This window comes from Nannospalax galili, unplaced genomic scaffold, assembly GCF_000622305.1.
Source record: "Nannospalax galili isolate Female #2095 unplaced genomic scaffold, S.galili_v1.0 scaffold150, whole genome shotgun sequence".
In the NCBI taxonomy this organism is placed as follows: Eukaryota; Metazoa; Chordata; class Mammalia; order Rodentia; family Spalacidae; genus Nannospalax; species Nannospalax galili.
Window position 1 is genome coordinate 561342 of NW_008329320.1, and position 22381 is coordinate 583722.

Consider the following 22381-nt stretch of genomic DNA (forward strand, 5'->3'; position numbering starts at 1 on the left):
AAAAAAAAAAACTCTTCATAAACTCCCTCATAGGGGTTTAAAGAAAGGGACAAAGCTAACATTTAAGAATGTTTTTAATATTGCAATCAATTGGGGATTAATTTTTCTAGCTCTGGGGATTGAATCTAGCTAACCTCACATACTCAGCATGCACTCCACCACTGGCTGCAGCCTTAGCCTCATATTTTTTAAATCAATTCTTTAAGCATTCTACACAGTGTATTTCTATCACTTGGATGTTTTTGGTTTTTATTACTAGTTTTTCTGCTCACTTTTTGTTAGAAGCATAACCCCAGTTTGTAAATGTCCCTCACTTTATCTGACAAGGTATTTTACACTTGTGATCTCTGAGTTAAAACAAACAGAAAGTCATTTCCTTTAGGTCCACTGCTGGTGGTCACCAATGCCCAACCCATGGCAATTCTGTTTAAGGTGACCATTGGCCATTTTCCATTCACATTCGTGCTTCAGCTACTCATTGGTCCAGAAAAACACCCATGCTTTTAGGTGATCCTGATCAGGTACTCTCACTTAGAAAATCCAATTCTAAATTCTAACACCACCTGTTGGTCAATTAAGGGTACCTGGACTTTCATTATTTTAAAATATCATCAGTAGTATTCCTTATTTGCTTTACACTCATTCTCAAATGGAATCTGCTTCCAATATGGCTCTGATAATAACCAGTTCTGTGACCTTGTGCAAGGTATGACAATTTCTAACCCTTTCAGTACTTCCCTTCCAAAACATTTCCATATCCTATCTATCTAAAGTCATTACCGTCTGAGAACAAGTGGTCAAGATTCAGCTGCTAGAGATAGCCTATGAAAAACACTCTGGAAAATGCAAGTGAGCCCCTGTTAATCTGTTGAGTGGTAGGACTTGAGTTTTGTTGTGATATTCTAGTGTTGGTTTCAACTCTGATTTCCAAAAAATTTCTATCTGAATGTTTACCAAGAGAAGAAGGAAGTCAAAAAAAAAAATCCAAAAGCAGCAGATGGAATGAGTACTTTGTCAAGGATCCACACAAAGAATTTCTTGGAAAGACATGAATTGAGGAATGTGGCTTGTACGTGAGTAACTGGAAAATGACTTTGAATTTTCCCCAGAAGATTACTGCAGAAATACCTTAACTGTGGAATGAAAGTTGTAACTACAGACTAAACTGTAGGTATTCAGTGTCCTTAAAGCAGAACATTTCAAGAGATAAAAGTACAATTATTGGTCTTATTGACCCAGTGTAATTTGCTAATGCCCAAAGGACTCCATGTGGCTCAGTGACAGGAACATACTTTTATCAAAGTGGTCCATTTCCTCCTTAATCATGATAACACTTAAAAAGTTATTCTGCCTAATAACATGACCCATCTTTTTCTAGCCCTGCCCAGTAACAGATAGGTCAAATGTCCAGTGATGAGCTTCATTATAGCTTTACTGAGCCCAAATCTGTCACCATGTGATTTCCACTGGTTTAAGGCTACAGTGATTTGGATGTGTCCCTGAAATCTCATATAATTAGTCCTCAGTGTGTCTGTGTTGGGAGGCAGAGGTAGAAACTAATAAGAGGTGATTAGGTCTTCAGGGGCCCTGCCCTCATGAACACATGCTCATAAAAGCAAGTTCTGCCCCCTTTCCCTTTTGCTCTCTTTGCCTTGTGCCCTCCGCTGCCCTGCCTCACTTTCTCTAACATACACTGCCTTGTACTTCCTCCTTCTGCTGGATGACATAGGCCTAAGACCCTCATCAGCTGGCGGGGGGGTGGTACTTGCTGTCTCAAGAACTGTAAGAAATAAGGCAGAGGTCTGCTCTCTGCTTTCATGCCTTTGTGTGCATTCGCTCAGTGGTGATATGGATTCCCTCAGTTTGAATGGTCTCAGAACACACAGCACTCCTAAGAGGAGCATATTACCTTCCCCCTCTCAACTCCCCCTAGTCTTCTATATTTTGGTTTCTCTTCCCTTTTCTCTGACAGTTGCATTCAGCTCTTACAATTCTTTTTTAATATATTTTATTAATTCTTTGAGAATATCATGCATGCATACAATGTATATTGATCATTCTCACTCTCACTCCTCCCCTAACTCCTCTCAGATATACTCCTCAACTTCTCTATCCCCCTTCTAACTCCAGGTTCTCTCATTTTTTTAAACAGTCGATCAAGTCCAATTTGTGTTGCCCCTATACTCATGGCTGAGGGGCCATCCACTGGAACATGGTCAACCTACCAGGGGCCACACTCTTAATGAAAACACTCTCCCTGTCCCAACAGTTATCAACTGTCTATAGCTCCTCAACCAGAGATAGGGGCCTCCTCCCTTTATATTGGAATGTTTACTGGCTTGATCTTGTGCAGATCTTATGCAAGCAACTGCAGCAGCTGTAAATTTAGGAGTGCAGTGTCCTCATGTGCAAAAAAAACACTGCTATAATCAGTCCTCTCCTTACCTCTGACTCTTACAATCTTTCCACCCCCCTTCTTCAATGGCTCCTAAGCCTTGAGGGTCGGGAGGGAGCATGATACAGATGTCCCATTTATACCTGGAGCTCTTGTAATTCTAGAAGGCAAATAAATTCTATGAAAACAACAGAAGAGTTTGGTTGAAACCCTGGCAGATTTGTACCTCTACAGCATAATAAATATTATGATTCACCTGCACAGGGTGAGAATTTGTAATTAAAGACGGTAAGTGACTGTTCATTATAAACTGCAATGTAATATAAAGCTACTGAATACTTTAGCATTCCATCCTAAAGAACTTCAAGCATATGTAGAGCTAGCTTCTAGATTAGAAGAAAGTAACCAGAGGAAGCAAGTAACGTGTCCAAGGATCCTCAGATAGCACCCAGCATTTTTCAAATGCACAATAAGTATTGACTGAATAAATATGTGAGTGAACAATTGAATGACTAAGGGTTTACGGCTTATTTTCCTTGATGAATCTTTAAAGATTCCCTCCAAAATGTCACTTATGTTTTAATCGTTTTTTAATTAGCTGTTTATTAAGTAGCTAGGCTCTTAAAATGTACTTATGAAGATTAGATGAAATCATGCATTCAAGTGCTTAGAAACAGTGCCTGGCAGTCAATAAATGTTAACTAATTATTTTCTTTCTCTTTCCTAGTCATTTTTAAAAATAAGATTATCCTGATGCCCTCAGGGCTCATTAATCTGAAAATTACATTGTAATCCACTAATGAAAAGAATTCTGTAGTTGCAAAGGTATTACCCCCATTTATCAGTTCCTATCCTGTGCCTTTGACCTACCCACACCCAACCCTTGTTGGCACCAGTAAAACCAAACAAAATCCTGGATTATTTTACTTCCTTCTCTGGACTGTATTTACTCAGCCCCTGGCCTTTGGGCCCAGTCCCCATCCCCAGTCAGCACTAACCTCTTGCTTGTTGGACCCACCATCTGAATTGACTTTACCTTCTTTGACTCTTAGTTCTCGTTCTCTCTCTCTCTCTCTCTCTCTCTCTCTCTCTCTCTCTCTCTCTCTCTCTCATCAACCCAAATGAGATTTTTGAAATTCTCCTTTGGTTCTAACAAGGACCCTTCCTTTGACTCAAGTTTTCAAGTTTGTAGATTTGCCTCTGTCTCTTAAGAGTCAGAGACTTCAGTTTTTAGCAGTTGTCATAAATGTGGAGCTTTTAAGACCGGGAGATAGGACTTAACCTCTTAATGTTTATTGTCTTGGAAACACATAAAAATTGAGTTTTACCAAGCATTGGATTTTCTTCTTTTCTGTTTGTGCTAACTGAGCTGACTACCCTGCTTCCCTCCTCCCATGTGTTGTCTCTGCCTCCCAGTCTGTGGTGCTCATATCCAGCTGCCTGCCAAGAGTGCACAGTGAATGATTTACTGGATGCATTTGCACTTCCTTCCTTCAAGGACTTTATGTTTACAAATCACCATATGTGATCTAGATATGTTGCCAGAATGCTTGAGGCTTCTCTGATTTTCTGAGTATATCTGAAAATTTATCAAAACTGAAGACTAAACTTGAGCTAACGTCAATAATTAAAATGGAGCTTTTGTAAATTGGTCAATTAGAATGATACTGGAAGTTCTGGTGTGAAGCAAAAAATTATCTTTTTAGTCTCTGACTTATGAGTGCTTTCCCTGTTAATCTCATCTGTAAATTACATGTAGACATTCACTTTATCCCACCCAGAATGTGAGTTCTTTCGGAGAATGCACTTAATCTGTTTATATTCACATCTCTGTTCTCAGCACTCATGATAGTATTTGGCACCTGCCAGGCACCATGAAGTATTTTGGATACTGGATGGATGGATGGATGGATGGATGGATGGATGGATGGATGGATGGGATGTAGGTGTGATTAGACTACAGCCCTTGGTGTCCAAAAGATCTCAGTTCTCTGACTTTGGTTACTCCTTTTCCTGAATATGAGAGATCTCTGAGTTTTAATTTCTTTAAGAAAAAAAGATAGGGTTGGAGGAGATGGCTCAGGGGGTAACAAGCATTGCCATGCAAGCATGAGTGTCTGAGCTTGAATCTCCAGAATCCATGTAAAGCTTGGCAAGGGAGCATGCATCTTTAATCCCTGTGCCTCATTGTCCAGATGGGAAGCAAAGATGGGAGACTCTCCAGATGCTCACAGGCTAGGTAGCCTGGCATGTGCATCAGTGCACAACAAAGAACCCTGTCTCTAAATGGAAGGGTTGTTCTCTAACCTAGACTCATACACTGGGCATGCACCCACACATACACACATATAAACACACACACACATACACATGCATACACACACATACACACACAAGAAAAAGGAGACAATAAGGATAATAACAATATCTGCCTTCTAGATTTGAAGGGAAATTAAATGAACTAATGCAAGTAAGGCTGTTAGCAGAGTAATTAGCAAAGCTTTAGAATACAGCAAATGTTGACTATTATACCTATTATTTCCCAGGAAAATCTTCAATATTGAAGGTCATAAGAGATAATTGAATTTAATATAAATAGTAGTGATGGCTGTTCTAAAAGCAAATTAGTTTACTTGATCTGTCAGCAGGATTTTACTTCAAGAGTCAACTTGACGAAAAATGTGTTGGTCACACCCACCGTACTTAAAGAACAATACTGGGCTTTCAGGAATGCATCAGATGCAAAGATAAACATGGCACAGTGCCTTCCCTCTAGAGCACGGAATCTGGAAGACTTGCTCTGTGTGTGGTGCTATGCTGAGTATCAATAATACAAAGCACAGTTACCTCCCCTGTTAGCCAACTTGCTCTCCAGGCTCCGCAGAACTCAGTATCTTCAGTAAACCGTTACAATGACAAGAACCCCTTACTGCTTCATGACACAGTTCATTTTATTAGGGAATTGGAATCACCATTAAGTCTGTCTTAAAATTAGTACGCACACTCCAGCTTTTATACATTGGTCCAACTTCTACCTTCCCGGCATGCCTAGAATAAATCCATGTTTTCCTTTTGTGTTACGTCAATCTGCAGGCAAAATCCATTCCCACAGTTCATTTTTCTCAGTGTTGTTGAGACACAGCCAAGCCTACTGTTTTACATATTGCTTGTGGCTGCTTTTGTTCTATAATTAAGGACACAACAAAGAACTTATGACCCATAAAACTAAAAATATTTAGTATTTTCCTCTTGAAAAAAAAATATTGGCTTTCTCACTGCATGACAGACTTTAAAGACAACTAACATGTCTCCTCTTAAATTGAGCAACAAAGGACTGAATGTGGGACTTCAAGTGGTACTTAATGAAGGCAGAGTTAAATAGCAATTTCCCCTCCCTGCACTTTGTGGCTTACTTCCTATAACATGGACAAATTGGTCTCTGACAGATAAGACTAAGTGTAGAATGGGCTAGATCTCTGAGATATTTTTTTTCAAAGATTCCGTTATCACTCCTCCCTATGTTGGTATACTGTAATGTTGGAAAGTATATATAAAATTTTCTTTCTAACATTTTTAGAGCAATCAAAAGTAATTAAGCTTTTATTTAAGGACTATTTCTGTCAGGGTCGTCCAATAACAGGCCAGTCAAGCTTTTAATATAGTTATAAAACTTTTTGAGAACTTCATACATGAGTATTGTATTTACATCATTTCCATCCCTCCCACATCCCCTCCAAATCTTCACAGGTCCCCCCATCCCTCTCAATTTCTTGCCCACTTCTTTGATTATTATTGTAATATATATATACACTATATATGCATGTACGTGTGCACTGAGTCCATTTAGTGATCCTCGGGTGTACCTGTGTTTAGGGCTGCCCACTTGGGATTAAATAACCTTTCAGGGAGCTAGTCCCTAGAGAAAACTGATTGTTCATTCCTCCCTTAACATACCATGATCATTTATAGCTCTTCATCTTGAGGTGGGACCCCTTGACATTTCCTCCCACCCACCTTGGCATGTCAACTAGTTTTGTCATTATACAGATTTCATTAGGCTTCCATAGTGTGGAGGTTTTATTTGTGTAGTTTCCCTATTATGTCTATAATACATTAACAGCAACAGGTGTTTTGGCGTTCTGGTTCTTAGCATTCTTTCTGCCCCTCTTTCTTGATGTTTCCTGAGCCTCAGATGAAGAGGTGGCATTGTGGATGTGTCACTTAAGGCTGGGCACCCCACAGCCATTTTTATTCTCTACACTTTGATTAGTTGTGAAACTGATAATAGTCTTCATGATAGTTTCCACCTGTTTCAACAAACTTCTTTGATGAGTGGGTTATATATGTGAATGTGTTCTTATATTCACTTCTCTGTGAATATAAGAATAAATATTTAGAATATATTAAGAAATTATATTGTCTTAGGAAAGTTGCAGTAGTGAGTTAATCTCCAAAATCTATGAGCTCTCTAACCACGAGTACTTGGCTATATTTACAGTACCATGCATGGATTCACTTCTATCCAGAAGGCCTTTAGTCCAATTTGGCAGCTGTTGATTACCTCCAAGATAAGCGTGCCACTATTGCACCAATAGAGATATTTTGCTGGTCCAGTCATTGTTGTGGTTCATGGGCTTCACAGCTGGGTAGGATCATTGATTGGTTTTCTCTCTTGGTGGTTCACATATCACCTTCTGATAGTATGAGAGCTCGTCATTCAATAGATGTTTGCTGGACTACAGAAACCATGATCCCCCCTTATGTCCTCCTGCTGCAAAGCCTTCATTTCTATTATTGGTATTTCAGACTTTCATCCCTAAATGTAGCTTATGTCCCACTGTGCCATTCTCCAACCTAGGCTAACCCTTCTATCAAAAGTATAAAAAGTGTGAATTTTATTTGGGAGGGAACAGAGAGGAACAAGGATTGTTCTGAGTAGAGTTAGGACATTATCAAAGAGAGCTGAAGTAATTCCCAGAACATAAGACGCATTCTAGAATGTTTAAGTTTTTAAAATGAAAATTTGTTGTCACTGCACCTTATGGAGAAAAATTAGTTACTTCTAGGAAGCCTACACCAGACATCTGTGTCACAAGCTGTGGATTCACCAGACACCTCATTACCAAATGTCTTGTGGCGGAACATCTTTTGCTCAAATAGCTTTCATCACATCATAAGCTTTGGTTGCAAAGACAACTGGGCTGCCTATTCAGAGCAACAACAATGTTGACAAACTAGTGACTATGTGTGAGGGAGAGAGTTTTATGGTTATGTAGGCATTGCTGGCCATTACAGGCCTCCTGCCAGTCACGCCCTTCTCCATTAGTGGAGTCGGCATGGAGAACATTTAGCATTAGCTTCTTCAAGGGACAATTCCTTGGACTCAGAAGTTTGAAAGCCTAGAAATTATTCAAAAGCCTTATTTGGTTGGCTCTACTAGTCAGTTGGCTTTTGTATGAAAATCACAAGACTAAGTTGGGCATGTAAAATTTCTGTCCATAAATAAAAGTTAGAGTTTGGGGGAGGGTTGTTTTGGTTTGCTTTACTTTTGCATGTGTATGAATATATGATATGTGTGCATGTGTGTATGCATGTTAGCATCTGTGGGCACTTGTGTACAGGTACATGTTCATATGTGTGCATACATGTAGAGGCCAAAGGTTGACACTAAGTGTCTTCTTCAACCACTCCACCTTATATATCAAGGCAGGGTCATTCACATGAATCCAAAGTTCAAGTCTAAGTAGTCTACCTTGATTTGGCTAGTCTAGCCAGCTCCAGGGATCTCCTGTCTCTACTACCCATGTTTGCTAGGATTATAGGCAATTGTCCATGCCCACCTAGCCTGTATACGCATAATAGCAAGTGCTTTGCCCACTAAGCCATCTTCCCAGCCCCAAAAGCCAGTTTTTAAAAGTAGCTTTAGATTACTTAGACCTGTTTTGTCTTCAGATCCTGAGATCATGTCCTTCTAACTGAGATTTGCATCTCCAGCAGTTATTCTGCCCCTTATACCCCAGAATTTGACATTTTGTACACAAGACTAGAGTAAGAAATACTGGGCAGAATAAGTTTGGAACTGTGACTCCTGGTGGGTACATCCTAAGAGATATATGGCTTCACCCTTCAGCCCAGTGAAGGCCATTTGAAAAACGCATTCTCCTGCCAATGCGTGTTTGAACCACTGAGAAAGAATCCAAATGATATTCAAGTAAAAGTAGTTGAATTCCCAATTCAGTCATGACCATGTCAGGATGCATCAATAAATTCCATAAGAGACGTACACTATCAAGTTTCTTATACTCTAATCCCAATTAGAATAACTGACAAAGCTTGATTATGAGCTATAGGTTGGATAATAACTAATAACACCAGAACAATGGTAATTTTCTGATTTAGTCACACTGTGTTTAGAGAAAAGAATGTGCTGTTCTTGGAGAAACAAACTCAAATAAGTAGGGACAAAGGAGACATTAGGACTGTGATTTATTCTCTGATCATTTTTAAAAAATAGTTTTTATACACATAAGAAAGAGGATGATAAATATAACATTATTTGGCCAAGTGTATGGTGTTAAACACCCAAAAGGAAAGTATAATCAAAGATTAAAGTGATCAATATATTTCTTTAAGAGTCTGTGTGTATAGACAGCTAAAGGTTACATACCAAGAAACAATGCCAGACAGGAGATAATCTTCCTTTGAGCTGTTAGCCAAAGTGGCCAAGAGACTCCCAGACAGTAACCTAGCATAGAACTGGAAAATGAACAGCAGATCCCAACCTTATTTAAAGGAATATTGGCAACTGATTGCTGCTAGATGAAGAAGAACTGAGCTTCGTAAAACAAGGGGCTCTAAATAGGCTGACTAGAATCAGCGGATGGACTTGCACTGGGGAACTGCTGGGGACACTGACAACACAGTGGGCAGTAACAGGAATGACAGATTATATGGGCTCCAGTTGGGGGGGGCAGGTGGCTATGGGATGGTGCCATTTGGGATGTGGATATAAAGATGAGTAAGATTGTTTGCGGGGAAAAAAAAGATTGTTTGGGATGGTCTGTATGAAACACACAAAAAATCAATAAAAAAATAAAATATATTAAAATTTGGGTATCTGGGTGAAGAGTACATGAGATTTATGTTTATGATTTTTGTAACTCTAAAATTGATATTACTTCATAATGAAGTAAAAAAAAAACAATTCCAGAAAATGAGAGCCATCATAAGCCTTTCATTAAAGTGACCCTGCTCATCTATGCTAAGTGACATAGGAAGCTAAAAATGACATCCCCTACTTTGTCACGTCTGAGCTAAAATAAGTCATTTTCTCTTTCAGCTAAAGAACAATTCTCCTATCCCTGAAGGTGAGCACTAAGGATATTTGCACATGAGCCCTGAAGGTAAGGAGGGCTTGATTCGGTGCCCCTCTGGTTACCTTCTGGTCCAGACAAGGGCAGGGACTGAGCTATCTTGAATCACAAAGAACACCATCTCAAATACATGAGTGCTCACACAGAGACACTCTGCTGTCCTCAAGACATTTCCAATCTCCTCAGCTCATCATCTCAGAAAACTTGATGTTCATCTCCTTTTCTGTTTTTCTCAAAAGATTTTCATGGTTGATAACTCCTACTAGTACAATTAGATTTTTATTTTCTCCTTATACTTTTCTGTATTTGAGAGATTTGTTTTGACAATAACTGTATTACTTTTGTAATCAGAAAGAGAAGTATTGTGTTTGCTTGTATTTTTCCAAGCAGCTGTATACAAATTCTGTCACTACTTTCTGGGAAACTTCTTGCCTCCTTAATATTTATCACTACTGTGTGCTGATCCCTCTCAGACCATATGACAATATTCATATTTATCAGGCCCTGGATCTTCCCTATAGAGTCTCAACAAGGAATTCCTAAGAGCCAGGACAGTCAATAAAGAGTTCATGGAGAAACAAACCTCATGGTTTGCCTTTGGGTGTGCCACACAGTCAAGAGGGATCTAGACTACTAGATAAAAGGCTGGCATGTGTGGCCCTGACAATTTGCTACCCCTCTCTTTCAGAGGAGATAAAGAACTTGTGAGGATAGAAAACTGACTGAACTATTCATTGAAGAAAATTTTAGGTGAAAATTTCTTGAGATTTCTTTGGGCCAACTCATTATATTTAGTCATATTCCAACAGTCAAAGAATGATAGCCCTTTGTGAGCCATCTGCCACTTCAGTGTCAAGAACCAAGATTGCCCTTTCCTTTGGACTAGGGTTTCTCAAAGATTGCCAAGACATTCTAAGTCAAATAATTCTTTGTCCCAGAGACTGCTCTGTGGAATAGGATAGTGAGAAGTATTGTGGTAGAACACCATGCCATCACCTATTTTTTTATTTGTTTTTATTGAATTTTTGTGTATTTCATATAGAACATCCCAAACAATCTTAATCATCTTTATACCTCCATCCCCACTGGCACCCTCCCGTAGTCCCCCGCATAGACTGGAGTGCATATATTCTGTCATCCCTGTTAAGGCCCACTGTGTCTAGTCAGTGTCTCCAGATGTTCCCAGTGTGAGTCCATCCACTGAGGTCTAGTTAGCCTATTGAGAGTCCCTTGTTTTAGGAAGATCTGCTCTCCTTCACCTAGCAGCAATCAGTTGCTAATATTTCATCAGGTAAGATTAGGCTCTGCTGTTCGTTTTCCTAGTTCTAGGCTGGATTTTTGTCTGCCTGAGTTTGCATGGGACTTGTATATGCTGACACCATTGCCATAGAATCATATGAGCAGGTTCCCAGGTTCTCTTTCAGTATGGTCATGCACCTCATCCCTGGCTCTTACAATCTTTCCTCCCCCTCTTCCACTATGGTCCCTGAGCCTTTGGTGGGTGAAATTTAGTAAAGGAATCCTGTCCAAGGACCAGCATTCAGCAGACTCTTGATGTCTATGCTTTGACCATTTGTGACCTTTTATGTTCCTGGCCCTCTGCTGCATGAGGAAGCTTCATTAATGAGAACTGAGTGATTGATTAGTGTCCTCTTCTTTACCCTGGTTCTATGTTCCATGAGCCTTATGTGTAGAGGTTGCATTGTAGATGTGTGACTTAGGCCTGGGCAATTCATAGACAATGTCCATATGTGACCGGTTATGGTACTTGGTAATAGTCTCCGACTGGTGCAAAATAAGCTTCTTTGATGAGTGGTGACTGGGATATTTGTCTGAAAATATAAGGATACATATTTCAAACATAGTAAGAAATCACATTAGTCTAGGGATGTGACAGTCTTGGGGTTTTCTCTAAGATCTGTGACGACTCCAGCCATGTATATTTGGTTATGTTTTCAGTGCCACACTTGTGTTTCCTCCCATTGAGTGGGCTTTTAGTCCAATTAGGTAGCTGTTGATTGCCCCCAAGATAAAAGTGCCACTACTGCACTAAAGATGTAAGCTGAGTTAGACGTCGATGTGGTTATTTGGTCTTGAAGCTGGTGTTGGACCATTGATTGATGTTTTCCCTTGGCACCTTTGTAGCGCTCTCCAAAGCTATGAGAGCTTGCCTTCAGGGGAAATGGTTTCAGGTCAGTTGCAGCTCTATTGCTCCAAATCCTGCAACACCAGTTTTAACAACCAACAAAGTCTGAACATTGCCTGAGACCCTGAGAAGGACAAAACCACCCACTCTGGATAATGAATGTTTCCAGATATTGCTAGACTCTTCTGGTAGGGCAAAATCACCTGTATGAAAATTACTTCTCTAAGTTAACTCAGCCCTGGCAGGAACTTTTTTATATATATAAAATCAAAATTTATAGAGTTCCAAGTAAACATTAGTAAATATCTACAGAAAGGATGCCATTAGTCTTCCAGATGCTTTGGGTACAACAGGACCCTGTGACGTAAAAGTCCTTCCCGAGATGATCTGTAAACACAAAACTGGTGGATCAACCTAGGCAGAGAGATCTGTGTGTTGCATCCTCCTTTCTGGGCCACTGTCCCTTGATGTCAAATGCTCCATGCTACCTGTAAGATAAATGAGAGAGAGAGAGAGAGAGAGAGAGAGAGATGCTAAATACTGGAAAAACATCCCCCAAGGGGGTAAAGATGCCCAGAAAGCTCTATGAAGTCTGAACTGTGTTGCAAATACCAGAGAGATTTTCCTGCTTATTATTTTCTTAGTTTTATGTGTGATTATTTATTAACCACATGTTTACGCAAAAAAAAAATCAAGACTTTATCTGACTGACTTTATATGTTTTTTTAAAGATTTATTTTATTTTATGTGTATGAGTGTTTTACCTGCATATATATATTAAGTGCACCACATGAGTGCCACAGAGGCCAGAGGAAAGCATTGGATCCCTGGAATTGGAATTACAGATAGTTGTGAGCCGCATGTGGGTACTAGAAACTAAATCTTGATTCTCTGTAAGAGCGGCAAGTGCTCTGAAAGATTGAGCCATCTCTCCAGCTAAAATATTTAAGCATATGAGCACACCTTCTGAGCAGTGACTTAACTGGAAACCCCCTTTTCTGCCCCAGGTAGAACAGGTGAGGTGTTGGTAGTAGATGTATCTGCCATAGGGTGAGAAGAACTGAAATCCCAAGAGCAAACCCCAAAACACAAAGCATGGACACACTCCCCTTGCTTATGCCCAAGTGCTCTCGAGGCCTTATTACTCCTCTAGTTGACTGTCTTCCATGATATTCACACCTGCTATCCTCCACCCTTTACCCAGCCTGGAGTTTGGTTTGCAGAGATGATTCTGATGCCAAAGAATATCTGTGAAAACACAGGCAGGAACTTGAAAGCAATTGTAAGAACAGCCAAGAGACACAGCAACACAGCCCAGTTTCAGTACAAAAAGAACATCTAGAAACCAATTTCCATAAAAGAATACAGGAGAAAGAAAATATTCCTAAAAGATTAGAACTAGAATTAAGAGCATAATCACAACTCCTGTCCAAGACTGACAGAAATGCCATAGGCCCTCATGAGGACTTTAGGCTGGGTTCTCCTCTCTAACTTTTAAATTATGTCCCTGTGGCTATGATCACTCCCTACCAATCCCTCCCTGGCATTTCCTCCCAAAGACAGAACAAAACACCACCCTACCTGGCACCCCAAATTCTTTTGCAAGTACTCTGGCATCTTCCAGGCTCTGTCCATTCCAACTGTTTCCCAACTCTTGTTCACACATTTGTGACTATAAATCTTGCCAGACTGTAGGCGGCTAAAGAAGCTTAGAAGCAGCCTGTCGCTCTGGGGAGGATGTACCTTCCATCAGACATGCTTTAATGTGCATCTAAAGCTCTTTATTCAACTATCTTTTCATACACCACACTTATCTGTCATCTTCCCTCAATTCTTGTTATGTGAGCCTCTACTTTAACTAAAATGTGCATTGCTTAAAACCTACATACTAAGCTTGGCATGTAGACATGTTAGTCAGTAGTAAAGTCCTTGTCTGGTGTATATGAGGTACTGGGTTTAATCCCCAACACTGAGAGAAAAGAAGAAGAAAAGAAAAAGAACTGCATAATTAAGAGAGGTGAGACCTTAATTTATAGATAGCAATTTGTTTATGATCTGGTCTTTCTTGTGCTTCTCTAAGAAGGCTTTGATTTTGAACCCAGAATACATTAATTTTGACTGTAGTAGAGAGACTGAGTGCACTGTTCATCAAATACTCAAACCACTAGTCACATAGGCCAACTTAAATGTAAGTCAATTGAAATAAAACATTGAAATAGAAATATTCAGTTCCTCAGTTACATTGATTACATTCAAATGTTCAATAGCTACATGTGTTTCATGGTCACCTTATTGGGCAGGGAAGATCTAGAATAACTCCATCATCACAGACATTACTATTGGACTAAGCTGGTCATGCTAATGAGGAGTTTTGAGAAAGTGAGAAAGCTCAACAATACAGGAAGACTCTATAGGGAGCAGGGGAATGACAGGAAGGACTCTAAAGGGAAGGTGTGCAGAGGAGACACAGCAAACTTCAGACACTTTAAATATGTCATGTGACCAGCCCTGAACAAATGTACATCCATCTTACCACACAGCCCTGGGAAACAAAGAAGTAACTAGGGCTGCCTTTAGAGCCCATTGTCTCCACTGCCTGGCCTTTGGCTTCTGTGAGCTTCTTCTGAAGCAAAAGAATGTCCCCTAATTCCTGAAGCAGGAGGGGCCCTGAGCACTGCTCACATAGGAGGAAGTGGGTACCCAGGCAAAGGGAAATCTGGTGGCACCAGATCATGGAGTCATATTCAAGAGTCCACTAAGAGCAGGGTCCATTCAGATCACAAAGCAATGTGAGGAAAAGGAGTCATCTCCGTTGGCAATCAAACCTTTACATAGAGGGTCCAAGGAACATGGCGGGTTTCTAGGGCAATTGCCATCCTTTAGTCATAGTGCTAGAGGAGCAGTCATTGCCCTCTGCTAACAGCAATGGTTTATACTTGCATAGCACTCTGTAAACAAGTAGAGTACTTTCACAAATTCATTCCTCTCAGTCTCATCCTCTCAGTGGCTGATTGAGAGAAGTAAGGCAGATACAGTCCTCTCTTTTTTAAATATTTTATTTATTATTTTTATTTTACCGTATATGCATGTATTGCCTACATGTAGGTAAGTGCACCTGTGTTGTGCAATGCCCATAGAGAACAGAAGAGACTGTCAGATTCCCTGAAACTGGAGTTACGGACAGTTGTTAGCTGCCATGTGGGTGCTGGGATTCGAATCCAGGTTTCTGCAAGAACAATCAGTGTTCTTTTCTTAAATATTTTTTTTAATTTTATGTGTATGCATGTATCACCTGCATGTAGGTAAGTGCACCTATGTCATGCAATGCCCATGGAGGACAGAAGAGGCTGTCGGATCCCCTGAAACTGGAGTTATGGACAGTTGTTAGCCATGAACCATCTCTTCAGCCCCCCTCTCTGTTTTATATAAGAAAAAAATGCAGACTCAGAAAGAGAAAGAGACTAGCCAAAGTTGACATAGCTGAAGAGGTCTGAAGAGGAAACACTCGCCTATTCTGTTTGCAGTTCACATTTCCTCTCTTGGGTGATACAGGTAACTTAGTGTCTGTTCAGGACCCTAAGTGTGCCATTCCCAAAGTATATGACTGCCCCGTAGATTATGCTGCAAACTCAGTTCCTATCCAACACCAGAGTTCCCTAGAGGCTCACTGACTCTGCCTTACAAAATGACTCATGCAAACTGCTGAGAGGGGACAGAGGGATTCAGCACTGGAAATCTGGTATTGCTTTTCCCAGCAGATCCCTCCTAGCAAGCAAATACTGAGGTCTAATGGCAGAGGGAAAACAGTGTCCGTAGCACCAGATCTTACTGTCTTCCTGTGCAAAAGACAGGAAGGAAACTGCTTCCCAGATTCCAAAATACTGTATGCAGCAAGAGACCCTTAAAGATGATCGTAGAGATTTTTTAAATAAAAGTACCAGAAAACTGAGTTAGAGTTATCTCTTCATATGACTTTTAGGAGTCTGTCATCAAATATGACCTATTCTCAAATTTGAATGAACTTGTCACTCACCATGTATGATAGTCATTTACATACTTGGGTATATGGCAGATTGGATTCTATATTTTGCTTTAACACACAAAAACATGCAGTATTGAAGATACTGATGAAATGAAATGATCACATCAGTGTTGCCCAATAAAGCAAAGCCCCTGGTAACACATCCTTCTTCTCACCTCACTGCAGCACTCCAGTGCTTCTCAGTCAATATCCACATTTCTCTAGATCTAAGCCACTAGATCTGTTAATTAGACCACTGAATTGTCCATGTCAAATTTTGATGAACTCTCCCGAGGCAAATGGGCCATCCTGGGGTGCCCTGCTCTGAGGGACTGCCACTTCCTCCCCAGAGCTGAACAAGTATAAGCTCCAAGCCTCTCTACTGCATCCTTTTACGGCACTGGGGCCCGGGGAGGATACGTGGAGGGGCAAGCCATAGCATGCCTGGCTAAAGGTGGATTAAGCACTGGGCATGTAACACTCTCCCAAGAAGTTCTGAGAAAATCAGATCCAGGTTTGATTTAACAGCTTATGATATCCCCAAGGAGCCCAAGTCTGGTAGGGGGTGGTGGGATTTTCTTCTCTGCCTCAATGACTAGAACTAGATGGGGTAGCCATTCCTAACTCAATCTATGGACAATAAGTGAACAAGATGACTTTGATTAATTTAGCCTGCTACTTCCTCATTCTCTAGGGCTGGACACCTGATTCCTAACTGGACTCTGACAAAAACAAAGGGAGAAGTGGGTATTGGAGAAGAAATCAGCAGTGTCTGCCAGACTTAGTTAGTGGATAAGGCTATGTCAGAGAAAGGAGACAAAATTTCTACTCCTCATCTGTGAGGCAGCCTCCACAGGGAAGTTCCTCACCTCCTGGACCAGGCTAAATCTTCCTGCTGTTGTCATGGCACCTGCCGAGCTTTGTTCTTAGTACTGCTGTCATTTATGCGTAAGTGTTTTATTGGATTCTCTCTTCACTAGACTGTGTGTGTTGGAACTAGGAGGGTTGTTTCAGCACAAGATTGTGTTTTATCTCTGTGCCTGTTGTATCAAAGGAGAAGTAGCTGGATGACAAGGATGGATAGATGGATGGATGGATGGATGGAAGGATGGATGATGAATGGATGAACAACTGGACATTGCAACCACTAAAATGGATCAATCTACGTTTTCTAAAAGTATACTGAAAAGAACTGAACCTTGGTCTCCTGTCTTCTTTCCATTCTCACTCAATGAGTCTACATTGAAGTATCTATTTATAGTAGCCTCACTAAAGGATCTGCTCTGGTTGGACTGGTAGTTTTTCTGTTAGGAGAGGGCTTCTGAGGGAAGCTGAACAAAATGGAAAAAGAGGGAGGAAAAGCCAACAAGAGAAACAAGCAATTATCTTAGTAGCCCAGATGTTTGAATGCAGAAGTAAGTTTGAAAGAACATCTTGTTCATGAATGACAAAGGGTGATTCAATTAGGTAGAGACAGGATGTGCTCCTACAGGGAGCACAAGGAGAATAAAGAGAACATTAGGACTGGTCCTGACGTTTAAGAGGTCTGAGACGTGCAGACTTCCCACACTCTTAGCCTTTTCTGGGCTCTTCCCCATCCTTTGAACTCCCAATTCCTATTTCTTTGTGTCACAAGGACTGACAGAAGCTGAGAGCCCAGTGAAGTTTACTCACAGCTTCGCAGACAGAGAGCCCTGCTGAACTTAGCAGATTCCTCTAATAAGATGGCCTGGCCCTTCTTTGGAGCCTTGTGAAAAAAGATGTTTTCTATGAAATTTCCTTTCACCAATTTGTCAGAAGCTGAGTAGAAAATAATGGCTGATTTCCCTGGGAATTTTAAATACAGACACAGTGAGGGAATTTGAAAAAGTGGGAGAGATTTCTAAAACAAGTAAGCAGGTTGTTAATGGAGAGCCAATTAAATCATTCTCTGTAACCAAGAGACAGGAACACGCTCTGCTACAAAGAGGACCCATAGAGGCTGACTTCCAGCCACTGCTGAACCTACTGCTAGAGACACAGGATTCACACCTGTATTCTACCCTATATTTTACACCACTAAATGCCAGGTTTTCATTAATAAGTTGTTTCGTGGTGTTAACATTTTTACTAAAATTTGTCTCCTCGGAGCTGGAGAGATTGCTCAGTGGTTAAGAACACTGTTCTTGCAGAAGACCTGGGTTTGCATCCCAGCACCCACATGGCAGCTAACAACTGTTCATAACTCCAGTTTCAGGGGATCTGACAGCCTCTTCTGTCCTCCGAGGACATTGCACAACATGGGTGCACTTACCTACATGCAGGGAATCCACACATACACATAAAATAAAATTAATAATAATAATATTTGTCTCCTCAATTGAAAAGTTACTTTTCATTTATTATACTGTAAAACAATCATTACTTACTTTAGAATCATCTTCACAAAGAGAATCACTGCTACTATGTTGACACAAGTATATTTCTAGTCCAACTTCTATGCACATGTGCAGATGCATGTGTTAGATACCTACTGCCTTTGCATAGTTCTTTTTACATTAAACGTGTTTGTATGTGGTTGAATTTTAAATTACATTATTTTAGGAGTTAAATAATAATCGTTTGTGTGTCTGTGCCGTGATGCTTTTCTTTTCCAAATAACACTGGGGAGGAGGAATCTCTGCATTCAAAAAGTTCGGTGCATCTACATTCACTTGGGATAAATTTCTGGAGGTGTATTTTCTGATTCAATGTCTATCTAATATTCTCGAGGTTTGTAACATATATTATGAGAAAGTTTAAAACAGTTTACATTCTGAAGACAAGGGACTAGTCCCATCTACCTTCTAATAGCCACTTGTGCTTACACATTCAGTGACACCCTTCTGAAATCTTCCAGGGTTTGGACAAGAATGAAATAATTTGCTTTATATGAAAATATTTTGAAAACTAAAAATTTTGTTTAAAATGCATGTTGCCATTATTATCTATTTTTTAACCACCCAAGAGGAAGAAGACACCACTTCCTTCAGCCAAATATTCCAATGATTAATAGCTCTTTAAAAGCACAAAATCCTTGCCAATTTTCCTCTCTACATTTATCTGACACTCAGTACACTTCACCTATTCAGAACCATTTATTTAGTACGTATGTTTGAAGCTTTGTATTAAGTATGAGGAACATGAAACACACACATATGCACACATACACAAACACACACACACACATATTGTGTCAATGAGGTTCTGGTCTGGAGGGCTATAAGGGTGGGAAATTACAGAAAGATAAGTCAAACTCATTACCAGTGCTGCTATTTACACCATCTTTAAGAGACCAAGAGGGATGTGCCTGAAGGAAAACTGAAATCAAGGATGTGGCAGCACCTGGGCTTTCTGTCGGGTGTCCATGCACCAGTTCTTAACACTTTTGAAACAGTATGGAGATGTTACGTGTTCCTAATAGCTATAGTCCTAAGTAGAAAGGGAGCCATCTTTGAGCTACAAAGACTTGCTTTAACAAGCCCTGTGATAGAAATGCTAAGATTCCCAAGACGTACACTGGTTACTATTTCTTTAAAAATCTGCTTGGTATTTTGGTGAGTTAAGATATGCAAGCTGGGTCCCATGCATTCCCTTTCCACATTATCCTACCAATACAAAGTCCTTCAGTGTAATTATGTTACTTCTTAAAGAAAACAATGCTAACAAAATATTTTTTAATGAAAAATAAGATATACAAGCTGGGGATTACTGAAGAAATGTTTGTAGCCAAAGCAAGAGGGAGGATTTTAGGGAAGCATAAGAAAAGATAAAGGGAGTAAACTCAGCAACTGTCAAAGAAGGAAGACAGATGCTTAAGAAGGAATTTTGCCAAGTATCTGACATGTAATGGCTAAGGAACCTCTCAGCCCTGTCTAACCACAAAACCCTTGCTCTTACTAATATTTGAAGTGGCAAAAGGCTGAGTATAATATCCAGATGGGTGGTGGTGAAAATACAGGCTGCCTATGGGAGGCTGTCACACCTTAATACTGACTAGTGTTCAAATGCTGCTGTACACTCAAAACGCTTGTGCTAAGGTGGAAACCCTTCACGTGAACTGTACAGGATATGAAAGTGACCGTGATCTGCTGCTCTTCCCACATTAATCAACTGGGCCCCTAGGGCTCCATGTGCCCAGCACATGAACTTACAATTTCAAAGAAAAAGTAGGGATTATAAATGTCATCTTGTAGACCATGAGAGGCATTCAAAAGTGCATTCACATGTGGGTTAATCTCTCTGCTTAGGCAATCCAAGATGTAAGGTTTTGACTTGCAAGTAAATTGGCCATTGATAGAACTAAGAATATCATCAAAGCAGCCAATTTCCTTTCCAAATCACTTCATTCTATAATATTAAAATTAATTTCTGATTCTAAAACTGAATTGACAAGCATGAAAATGTAATAGATGCCTGCCAGGTTAAGGATGGAAAATCGTTAGGACAGACTACCAAGAATAGTGTTTATGGAAAGAAGGAAAAACTGATTAACCTTTTAGTATTAACTCTCCAACTGTTCCCCTTTTCATAGTTTCACAGAGTGGAGTCTAGAAGATGCACCACTGGTTTATGTTGTCCAAACAAACAGTAATGTTATTCTTGTAAAACAGGGAGTCAGAAAGGATCTACTGGGACCTGCCAGGCATTGTTATGATGGAAAAGTGTGCATATGTTTGCATAGACCTGTTCCACTTCATTGGCCTGTGAAGTACACTAAAACTTTGGAGTTAGGCCCCCAGTTTGCTTGATAGACATCAGTGTCATGGAGGAATTCTTTAGAAAAGAAAGATACAGAGAGGAACCCTTTTCTAACTGACAGCCACACTTGAGTTCTAAGACTTAAGCAGGATCTATTTTTCTAATTGCTATTTTCTTACTTTTAAGCTGTAGTACTATTTAAAGCTCACAGACCAACAAGCTCAACTATTTGGAATACATGTGAGATCCAGGAAGTGAGCCAAATGCTCATGTGGGCAAAACACTTGTAACAGAACCCATATATTTACAAGACTGAGGAGGAATTCCTTTGGTCCTGCCTTACAAGTTTTTGTCATTTAAATTGCTTTAACTTTCTGACCTTTAATTTTCATTATTGAATTTCTGATTTCATAGATCAAAAACAACAAAAGAATAGAAGGGGCTAGAAGAGGGGTAACTAGCAAAAATAAAATAATTACCTGTCAAATTTAATGTAAGGAAAAAGAAAAAACAGGATGGAGAAGAGGACAAGGGGGCTAACAAAAGAAGACTAATTGCTGAGAAGACTCAAGTCCTAGGGATCTGATTTGAACAAAGAGTCTTTGGTCTGCTTTCATTCTCTGTAGAGTAGCCTATATCTACCACATCCCACTAAACTATGCAAATTGCCTCAATAATCCTAATTAAGAAGCTATGGAAGTGAATAATTTTAAAAATGCTCATTCAGTTGATTCAAGTAAAATTTTTATTTCCCAAGGCCTCATGTTTTAGACAAATGTATGATACTCCCAAATGTGTTTTTACTGAAAAATGCAAAAAATTAAAATGAACTAGGCTAAAGATCATTACTTTGTTACCATTTGAAGATTGTGCATTCAAAATCTTACCTGTTCTTGAGACGCTTCACATTTCCTCAATTTCTAATAATTAAAATTTGTATTCATTTTGGCTAGCAAACCACCCTGTAGCTACATCTCATTGGACCTTTAACCCATCTATCCTGAGCTCAAATTATTGCATGTGAAATGTAGTTGAAGGAATTAAGTTCCCAGAACATAGCCCTCAGTAATTCGAAAGGCATTCGGATCAGAAGAAAGTATTCCCTGACTCAAGATGCCTGTTTTTCTCCCCAGTAGATATGAGAACATGAGAAAAATGTGAAAATATGTTTTACATGGCTTTATTTTTTAAAAGTGAGTCAGGCTGGGGCTGTAATTCAGGGGTAGTGTGCTCACCTAGCATCCCTGAGGCCTTGGGTTCGATCCCCAACACTGCAAAGGGGAAAAGGCACTAAAAACAATCAGTCATTCAGGATATTGGACCTGTGAACATATCTAAATGGTAGTATAGATAGGCTGAAGATGAAAGAAACCACGATGGGACCTTGACAGTTCTCCTTAAGATGGGACTGTGGCAGCAGACCAGGCATCAAATTTTCATTTGCCTATATCACCCCTGTGAAGTTCAGTGGAATACAGACTAGAACTCAAAAGCCTCCTGTAGTTGTTGACTTGACACATCTAGAAAGATATATAGAAAGATAGTCTGAGAAGAAGGAATTTCAATTGAGAAATTTTATATATATATATATATATATATATATTTCTCAATTAATCTCAAGAACCTCCAGGATACTCAAAACTGTAGTGATAAAGTCTTCAACCCCAGCCAGGCATGGTGGTGCAGGCCTTTAGTTCCAGCACTTGGGAGGCAGAGGCAGGTGAATC

At 39.9% G+C, this 22381-nt stretch overlaps 1 protein-coding gene across 5 annotated transcripts in view; it reads left to right on the forward strand.

The window, feature by feature from the left end:
- The window catches only part of Prlr (prolactin receptor), a 228739-nt gene that overhangs the window by 138716 nt on the left and 67642 nt on the right, over window positions 1–22381 (forward strand). For 3 of the 5 annotated variants that reach the window (XM_008835308.3, XM_029564606.1, XM_029564612.1), the window contains exon 2: window positions 9735–9798. The exons of 1 other annotated variant lie outside the window; for it this stretch is intronic. The gene's annotated coding sequence lies outside the window, so the exon portion shown is untranslated. The remainder of the gene's footprint in view (window positions 1–9734; window positions 9799–22381) is intronic. One more of the 5 variants, XM_029564609.1, reaches the window with a different exon arrangement.